Source organism: Cibotium barometz, chromosome 60 (genome assembly GCF_041138505.1).
Source record: "Cibotium barometz isolate CiBa-2024 chromosome 60, ASM4113850v1, whole genome shotgun sequence".
NCBI lineage: Eukaryota > Viridiplantae > Streptophyta > Polypodiopsida > Cyatheales > Cibotiaceae > Cibotium > Cibotium barometz.
Window position 1 is genome coordinate 16,845,268 of NC_141105.1, and position 10,723 is coordinate 16,855,990.

Genomic DNA, 10,723 nt, shown 5'->3' on the forward strand with positions numbered 1-10,723 from the left:
TTGCCGTCTGCCTCCTGGTCCATCTTTTGCTTCTTATGGGTCGGCCACAATCAACAGGGGATAGAGCCATTGGGATGGAGTGTGGAGGGGGTGGGGGGTTTTTTGTAGCTGTAGGGTTCAGGGAGCTCCTCCCAACCTAGTAGCGTAGTAGAGGCCTTTGGTGAGGATCATGGTTGCCCCCAACTTGCCGATAAGGTTGGTGCAAATGCTTTGGATCTCGTGTGACGAAAATGGTCGGCCCAATTCGACCTAACGCAACTTGAGGTGAGCGAGAAGGGAAAAGTTAGTGGTTGTACCTGTATTTCTAAGTAGAGGATGGTGAGTATAGTTAGGGCACAAGTAGGGGTGCGGTGGTTTTAGCGGGTAATGTCCTCCAACTTGTTGCCATCCTTGTTGGTGATGCCCCTGATGATGTTGTGGATCATGATTTGTGGACGCTGCTAAGCTTCTTGTAGGGTTCAGTGGCCCGGGGCAGGTGCAAGGCCTCATGGACCACATCAACAGTGAGGACAAGGGTGAGGTTAGCACTTGTGGCATCCCTGATAGTTCCGGTACTAAGATGGGTACCATACGCATAAATGAACCTGGAGCAGGTGGTGAGGTCGAGACCCAAGTGGGAATAGTAGCAAGACCACCGAGTCCAAGCCAGGGTGAGGTGCTCCATAACGCCGGGGTCCTTGAAATCTGGTAGCATTCATGGGTGTGGTAGGTGAGCTTCTGGTTGACCTACCGATTTGACCGGATTCTATTGTGGATCATGTGGTCACCGACTTCTCGTACAGCTCCACACCACTAGTAGGGAGAAGTTAGAGGCAGCTACCTGATACTCTAGGACCTTAGAGACTTTTTGGCCTTCCTCTTCATGGTGGTGGGAGTAAGAAGGACAATGTTAGAGGAGGCCTTGGATGCCCCAATAGTATTCTCGCCCATGGTGAGAGCAAAGGATGCTCAAGGCTCGGAGAGGGCTGGAAGGTAGGGAGAAGGCCAGAAAAAAATGGCAAGAGTTGGATAGGTGTAGAGAAAATAGTGGGAAATGATATGGGGGCCCATTTCTTTTACTTGGGAACATATGTACACAGTAGGTACGTACATTCGCAAGCCATTATTGGGCACGTGCATACGTAGAACAACGTACATAGCTTTGAACATGTGTGTGGAACTAGAAACATGAATACGTAGATGTGAACATGCGTGCACAACTTGCTTAGAGGGTTGTGTGTTTTTTTTCTATGAGAATGCCTGAGGTGGTAGTATTCTGATCACTGGTAATCAAGGAAATGGGTCGTAGCATGGGCCAGGTTCACCCACCACCATGGCCTCTCCATCCTGAGATACACCTAGACCCGTCAGTGTGATTAGAGAACCCTTGTGAGGAGAATATTGAGCTCCTCCCAAGCATGGTGTAAAGATGAATAAAATGTACATATGTTAATGTATGATCAATCCAAGGTGGCCAAAACAGCATGAGAATCTTGTGGATAAGCACAAGTGCGCAAATGAAAATAGAAAGTGCGTGGATGAACAAAGGAAGCAGGCAACACAGGTTCCAAAAGAAAGAAAAGGCAATGACATATTGAAGGAGAATGGAGGAAGTTTTTGAGTGTGGTTGATAGCACGGTGAGGCTGGAGAGAGACCACCGGTGATGAGAGACTGCAGTGGAGTGTGTCTCCTGCAACACAGGGCAGGCTAGAGTTCTTGCATATTTTCCAGATTACAAAAGAAGAATACTAGTGTAGTGTGGGAGAATTGGCTGGATCATAACGGAGCAAGAGCTAGAGGCTAGAAAGTCTTGCAGGAGTTGTGTCCCCCTAGGATCTCTGAGGAGCTAAACTCCGTTAGATACTTGGTTCAATCCAATTCTGATTAACTATAGCTACTTCTAGTCATTTGAGTGCTGTTTTTTTGTGAGAGACTTGTCGTTTGTGACATTGGATTCAAAGTTCGAAGCTTTGTTCCCAAGGTCCACTTGTGGGGGATCCTTGAGTTTCTTTTGTGTTTTCTTCTTATGCTGATACCCACGTCTCAAGGCTATTGAGACACTGTTATATTATTGTTCATCTAAAGCAAATAGAGAAAGTGGATTTTGTCTTTGTTTTCATGATCTTGTTGTGGTAAAGGTGATGTTCTAATTGAGTTCATGGTGGTGGAGAGACATGTATGTGTCAGATAGTGTCTGTTGAACTGATTCTGAGTTAGTTATGTGTTAACTGAGCATAAGATATATTAGCTAAAGGTGTGGAGGCCTTGGAATGGCTTGTCTGAGCTTGAGTTTGTGAGTAAGGTCTAACAGTCAACAGAGGACTGTCAGCTGTCAACAATCAAAAGGCTTTGTAGTCTGAATGGTTTCTATGGCAATTGTGAGTTAGCTGCTGCCAGATGAGTATCCATTCACGGTAATGGGTCCTTGTGTGGTTTGAATGTTTTGTGGGTCTAGAAGTCAGCTGACACAAAGGAGAGGATGCATGCATCAGCTGAGTCAGTTCAGTTGGTTGGTCGGATACAGTGAGATTTGAAGCAACTGTGGATCGGCAATTATCAGCATAGAGTCAGTAATGTGTTATACTTTCGAGTTTAGAGCTTCTTGAGGGCCTGCGGATGTCGGAGGACACTTGAGAAAGGTTTCTATTTCAATAGAGGCTTTTGAGTCAGCCAATTCTATGTCAGATTGGTGATGTAGTATTCCGCAAATGAAGGTCAGAGGAGGGCCAGAAGAGGGTCAACAAAAGGGTCCAGGAAGGTCTTCGGGATGTGGATTTGAGGTTAGATGATGCTGGAGGACAATTGAGGAGCCTGGAGGATAGTTTTCTAACTGAGGACAAGTGGAGGATTTCGGAAGCAATTTTCGGTCAGTTCTGAGTCAAGTGGAGAGGTTTTTGGTCAGCTGGGTGTCAACTATAGTTCGAAGAGGCTTTTAGGTGGAGTTTGAGAGGTACTGGAGGTCAGAGATGACCTGGGAGGACTTCGAGGAGGCTAATGGGTTAGATAGGGAGGTTGGGAGGGTGTTGAGGTGTCCCATTGCTAGGTTGATTGGTGCCCTTGGAGATGAGATTTCAGTGCCCCCAGTTATAATCCCATTGTGTTTTCTTCTTGTGTGTTGACTCGTGGTGTAGTGGAGGCCATCACCCAATCACCACACATGCTTTGGTGCCCCCACTGAGGATCAGCAGTTTGGAGTCCACCTGTTGATCAACTCAGAGCAGCCAATGGCTTGTTTTGGATATGATGTGTTCAGAGGTGAGAAGGGTGAGGATGTCACTCAGTTTCTGAGGAGTGTTGAGTTAGTTGCTCTGAGGAACCACAAAGATGATGATGCCTACAAGATGAAGTTGGTGAGTTTGTTGCTAGAGCATGTAGGCATGGAGTGGTTTGAGTATGAGGTCATTTATACTGAGACAAGAAGATGGGATGGGTTGAGATAAGCCCTGAAGAAGAAATATGGGAAAGTTGACAATCCTAAGGACTTGTGGGAGAGTTGGGTAGGATGACCCAAGGAGAGTTTGAGGAAGTGTCAAGTTTTGTAGATAGGTTTGAAGCTGCTTGGAGGAGGATGCTCAAGAGTTTGGGAGAGAATCAGGTGCCTCCTGACTTTTTGAAGAAAGAAAAGTTTGTTGAATTGCTGACTGAGAGGATCAGAGAGAACGTAGAGGTGAAAGACCCATGCATGTTTGCTAAAGCTATGAAGACTGCAATGTATCAAGAGAGGAAGATGAGGTGGAAATCCTATTTGTATATGCCACCTGTTAAGCCAGATAGAGCTGTTGTGTTTGGTTTGATTGATGAGTGTCATGCTAGAAGCCGTATGCAGGTTGTAGATCCATGTGTGAGTGTTGTGACACAGTAAGGAAGGGAAATGGATCAATATGTTTGTGGAGTTGAAGAGAGTTCAGGTTGTGTGGCTGCGGACCTAGAGATGGGGATAGTGCATGCTAGAAAGGTGATGGAAAAATGCCAAGAGGCTGGTGAGTCTGCTATGGAGGGACATGTGATCTCTGGAGAGATGAAGGTGCCACAAATACCTTAATTGAGGATTGTTTCATTGGAGGATGCAAGTGTGGAGTCTGCAAATTTGTTTGGTGAAGCGGTAGAATGTGAGGAAAAGAATCTGTCAGAATTGCATTTTTATGACGACACAGGTGATCATGGAGCTGGCATGGATCATCAATCAAGTGCGCATGAAAATGTGGACAATGGTGTGGTTCATGATAATTGTAAGATTCCTCCCAAGCCCCTCAAGATGGCTAGTTTTTTCCCCTGTAATCAATCCCCTTTTGAGAATAATAAAAGATCTTGTTTCTACCTGTTTTGGCCTAGAGAGAGAAAATATTCTAGAGAGAGATAATTCAATTTTTAGATATCTTTGGATGGAAAAATATCCCTTCTTATTAAAATAAATTCCCCTGCAATAGAAGTTCAAAAAGAAATTCTTAAGGTGCATTAGAAATAAATTATAATGTGCACAAAAGACCTTAGCCGCCTAAGGGTCCAGATTTTTTGAAAATTTTGGATTAAGGTTCTTAGGGACCATTAAGATTAATCCAAATGTATGGAGGAGATAAATTGAAGAATAAAATAAAATCTCCCCAAAAATGAGTAAATGCTCACATAAGATGAAGAGTGGACTAAGGACCAAAGAAAACAATTAAAAAAACTGAATTTTGACACCTCAGAGTGGGGATCTCCCCTCATGAAGTAGGCACCTTTTTTCTCATCATTACCCCCAATTTTAAATCAATAAAATGAGATATTTCATCTCTCCTCTCTCCTATTTCAAAACTAGATCCAAAAAGTAAGCTAAACTGACCCAAAAATGGTCCAAAATTGACCAAAGTGATCTGGAAAATTCTAGAATCAGTTTGCTTGGTTAGAGGCTCACTTTTTCTTATAAATAGAAGCCTTTCCCTTTGTAAAAGCTTAATGGTGTTTATGCACTGTTACTCTACTCCTATCCTGAGCCATCTACATTGAATTTCTTAATAATTCAATTGTTTTTGGCCTAATCCTCTCCAAAGTGATTTGGTGGCCACTCTTGCTTCAAACAAGAGTAGAACCCTCAATCCCTCAAGCCAAAGGAGAGCTTACAAGCTTCATGTAAGCTAATTTTCTTACTTATTTACAAATTTTAAATCTATGGTTTTTTTGATTTTTATGTTTTGCAGTTAATTGAATTAAATTCAAATGCTATGCCTTGATGAAAAGGTCACCCCCTTCTCTTCTTTACATTCAAGCCTTTCTTAATCCTAGAAAGATGTATAAAGGAATTTTTTTAATTACAAAAGTGTTATTCTTATTAAAATTGATCTTTATGCATAAAAAGATGCATAAAGAATTTTTTTTAATTATAAAAGTGTTATTCTTATTAAATTTTATTTTCTATGCATAGAAAGATGCATAATGGAATTTTTTTATTATAAAAGTGTTATTCTCATTAAATTTAAATTTTATGCATATAAAGATGCATAAAGGATCTCTTTTTATTTTAAAAGTTAAATTGATTTTATGCATAAAAGGATTTTCTTTTATATAAAAGTGTTATTCCCATTGAAGTTGATTTTTATTCTCTTTAATTCTATGTTTAAATTCTATGAGTATTTGATAAATGAATAATTAAATACTCTAAGAGAAAAATTTCTACCGTTTTATATTCACACGGTTTGTAAAAAGAAAATTCAAGAAATCTATTGAGATCGAAATATATAGATAAATGATTAGTTTATTCCTCAATTTAATTCATAACTAATGTAGAAATCAGTTAAGTGTATATTCAAAGAAAGAAATTCGGTAAAATAGTAACTCAATTATCAAACCTTTTCGAGAAAGATAGTTCAGGAAAAATCTTATCCGACTCGAACCTTGAATCAGACTTTGACCAAGACCAAACTCTATCATCAATTTCAAGGAAAGAAGATGTGACTAGTCTGGAAAAATACACTCAAAACTCCCGCCAAATCTAAAACTAAGTTTGAGACCCTTCGAATTGATATGTGGATCAAGGTTACAGAATTCAAGGAATTCTGGTATGAAATTCAGAATTCCATTCAAGAAGTTTTGGAGGGAGCATTTGGAAGGGAAGTTCGGTTGCAAAACAGCTGGAGGGGAGTGTTCAAAGGACGGCTCACACGGCGAGGGTCGACGAAGCGGTCCCAGGACACCTAAGGAGGATCCTAGAGGGTTCTGACTAGGTGATGCACGAGCTCGCGGTGCCTAGGACACCCATGCATATGTTGTGGAAGATATGTATGATGGACGAAATGATTATTGTAATCTGTTACGGGATCTCGTTGGTGCTGAGACCAGTGGGTCTCAACGGAGAGTCAAGAGTGATACTGTCTGGATGGTAATTTTGAGTTATGATATCTGTAACCAATAACTGTTTGTCAATGGATTATTTTATATGTTAAAGTTTGAAAGAGGAGTGTGTGCGTATCTGTATTTGAAAGCAAAAGTTAAGAAAGGCATTCAATTATGGGTGGGTGAGTAATTGTCTGGTTCTACCGATTCTAGTGGTTGGGTGGTGGCTAACCCATGGGCCAGATGGGGTTAGGCTGGAATCAGTGGAGTTTTAATAATTAAATTGAAATAATAGGAATACGCTTAGAATTCGAGTAGTTAAATAAAATCCTGAAGAATTTCTCAAATGAGTAGATCAACGGCTGTTCCTGATTTCGGTTAGGAAAAAAGCGGTGATTTCCTCAAATGTTTAGTCCCGTTTTTCGGGCAAGGAAAATTTTCCCGGTTTTGATTTCGGGCAAGGAAAATTTTCCCGGTTTCGGAATGACCACCAGATTAGTCTCGTGTCTGGACATTCGAGGACGAGGCCCCGAGTGGGAAACCCTGCCCCGTGTAAGAAGAAGCTACTTCCCCTCTGCTGCTAGCAATCGGGAATCTGATGCGCGGAGGGGGCAGAGGGATCTCACAGCTGGTATCAGAGCGCTGTTGTAAACCTACAAAACAGCAGCAAAAATTACCTAAAATTTTAAAGTAAATCTGGGAAATAATATTTTCACTTGTTAAGATTATGTTGAAATGAACTTCATAAATTGAAAACTCATAAATTACGAAACAGCAGCAAAAATTACCTAAAATTTTAAAGTAAATCTGAGAAATAATGTTTTCACTTGTTAAGATTATGTTGAAATGAACTTCATAAATTGAAAACTCATAAATTGAACTAGATTTTTAGATGGATACCCCAAATCTGTCTAGCATTCCTGGACTCTCCCAGAGTCAGGATATGATCGCCTTTGCCTTCAAAAATCTCATCAACTCCGCTACTACAACCTGAGTAAGCAGAGTGAGACTCGCTCGTCACTTTGAGGATCTATACTTTCTTGATCTAGTAGAGCGACGTCAGTATATGTGGTTCTCTAGAGAGCGAAGTATTCCCGTCAATACCAATCAACGACAGAGACTCAGGTAGAATATCTCGCTAGCCATGATCTTGATAAGGCTAGGAGTTATTCATTATGTACAACTCTATAATCATTCACCCCGGAATTTTAGAATTTCTTGCCGTATTTTTAGACTTCTTAGCCGCTTTATTCCTAGGAGAAGAATTACAGCACCATTATCAGTGATAAATCGTGTATATCATAGCATGTCTCCATCGTAGTATCGCCTTTTTATGCACACGCGATTGAGGCAGTGACTTTTGGAGCCGAGACGCTCTATGTATATATCAAAAACTTTTGAAAATAAATGATGTTTTGAAAAAGATTCCAAATTGTTTTCATGGTTGTGAATATTGGTTAACAAAATTATCAGAGTGAATCTTGTTTTCAAGAATTATGATGGAATATTTATTTGTTTAAGAAATAAATCTCAAAAATTAAATAGTCATAAATCTGATGTGACAAAGTTAAGTTGACAAAAATGTCGTTTTGTCATAATCATGAGGCGCGCGGCTCGTGGTAGGTAGTCGGATCCTCTCACCGATGATGAAGAGTTAGATCCGGACGTTCGTAAAACCCTGCACCCACCGATCCCAACCTGGTCCCTTCAAGGGCGAAGGGGAACAATTAGGAGAAGTAGTGGAAAAATGGATCGAGCCAATGGAAGAGTATTTTGATGTAACCGGTTATAACGAGAGGAGCAAGATGGCTCTTGCCAGATTGAAAATTGTGGAAGCGGCCAGGGTCGCATGGAGGAACCATTGTGAGACAAACCGTCTCGACCGAAATATGGTCAGATCTTAAAGCTTACCTCAGGACGAGGTTTTGTCCTCCGGGCTTCCTGGGAACCAAAATGAATGAGTTCTTGGAAGTGAAGCAGGATAGCCAGACGATTGAAGAATACCATCAGGCATTTGCCCTTCTCCTCAAATATTCTCCACTTTTGGATGAAGAGCAGCTGATGGCCAGATTCATTAGAGGGATAAACGAGCCATTGGACACATTAGTGAAAAATACCAAAACAGTCTCAATGGCAAAGCCATCAGAATGGCAAAGGACTTTACCAAAGCATTTGTTGTTAAGGTCCCGCCGAAGCCTGCACCCTCAAACTTTAGAAGGTTCCAAACCCCGGGAAGTGCTTCAAACTTTCCACCCCCAAAGAGGCAGCAAGGCCCTATTCAGAATCAAGATGCTGGGAGATTCAGAAGTGAAGGAAGACCCTTCCCTCAGAACACTTTCTCAGGAGCCCCACCTCTTTCAAGGATTCAGAGGGATGAGCTTAGAAGTGAGAACAGGTGTTTTGGGTGTCAGGGTTTCGATCACTAGCTTAAAGACTGCCCGACTCCTGCCATGTCAAGAGGACAGGGAAGTCAAGGACCCAGAGTGCAGAGACCAGCCCCTTTGTATTAGTCAATGTCTCGCCAAAATCAGGGCAATCCCAGGAGGACTCCAGCTCAACCATCTGCTCTATTCAGAGTAGTCTCAAAACTCTCTCCCAAAACTGGGGTAACCAAATAGAAAGAGTTCTCAATCTGCAGCAGCCAGAGCAGTTACGATAGCAGAAGTAGTGGAAGAGGAAAGAGGTCAGATTTATGCCACGATTGAAAACCAAGGGCCAAATCGTCAATTCTCTATCATCCATACTCCAGCTGAGTATAAGGGTAAGCCATTCAAGCTTTTGATTGATTCAGGCAGCACTCATTCATTTATTTCCCAAGGATGCTTGCGTAAGCTAGTCTTAGAACAGAAATCAGAGAAACCTATGCAAGTTGAATTGGCCAGTGGAAAGATTCTTTTCACTCACCATGAGACACATCGTATTCAGTTTAATCTAGATGGGAATGTAACTGACTACCAGCTCAGAGTCTTACCTTTGGGAGTTTTCGACGGAATCCTTGGAATGGATTGGCTCCACAAAAATCAAGTTGAATTGGCCAGTGGGAAGATTCTTTTCACTCACCATGAGACACATCGTATTCAGTTAGATGGGAATGTAACTGACTGCCAGTTCAGAGTCTTACCTTTGGGAGTTTTCGACGGAATCCTTGGAATGGATTGGCTCCACAAAAATCAAGTTGACATTCACTGTCACAATGGAACCATTTCCTTCCGTGACCACGGGAACAAAGCTCAAGGAACTGGAATTTTTGGATCCCCAGATCTGCAATTAGTAAAAGCTTCTAGGTTACTGAAGAGACTTAGAAAGAAGCAGCTCATTTATGTTGTCAAAATGAATCCGGTAGACACAAAGTTGAAGGCTAAAGAACCAGAATGGTTAAGTGAGTATGATGATTTATTCCCAGTAGAGCTAACTGAGATGCCTCCGATTTGGGAACTAGATCATGAGATAGAATTGACCCCCGGAGCTCAACCAGTAGCCCAGCACATGTACAAAAAATGCCAGTCATCACTGAAGCCATTGAACTCAAGGAACAGCTTAGGCAACTGTCAGAACAAGGGTTTGTAAGACCCAATGTTTCACCATGGGGAGCGCCAGTTCTCTTTCAGAAAAAGAAGGATGGAATGTTAAGACTCTGTGTGGATTACAGAGGTCTCGATCAGCTGACAGTTAAGAATAAGTATCCTATCCCAAGAATTGATGAGCTTCTAGAAAGGTTAAATGGAGCCCAGATCTTCACAAACATAGATCTCAAATCAGGGTATTACCAGATCAGGATTAATGATCAAGATATCCCAAAGACAGCCATCAATACTCGCTATGGGCACTATGAATTTACTGTCACGCCATTTGGATTGACAAATTCCCCAACTACATTCAATCGCCTAATGTAGGACATTCTCAGAGAATACTTGGATGATTTTGTTCTTGTTTTCTTTGATGATATTTTGATTTACTCAAAGAATGCAGCTGACCGTGAAGCTCACGTCCGTAAAGTTCTTGAGATTCTAAGCAAGCACCAACTCTTTGCAAAAAAGAGCAAATGCACTTTCTTTGTCGACGACTATGTTGAATACTTGGGCCTTCTGGTATCCAAAGACGGAATTTCTCCAGATTCTGCAAAAGTCCAAGCAGTCATAGATTGGCCTGAACCAAAGACAGTGAAAGAAGTCAAAGGATTCTTAGGATTAACTAGTTGGTATAGAATTTTTATACCTAAGTATGCTCTCATAGCTTCCCCCTGACTAATCTTCTCAAGAAGAATACCCCGTTTCAATGGTCTGCCAGGTGTCAGAGTGCTTTTGATAAGCTGAAGACCGCCTTGATAACCAATCCCATTCTGAAGTTGCCAAATTTCTCTCTACCCTTTGAGGTAGTAAACTGATGCCAGTGGTTTTGCCCTAGGAGGTGCGCTCATGCAGGAAGGTCATGCAG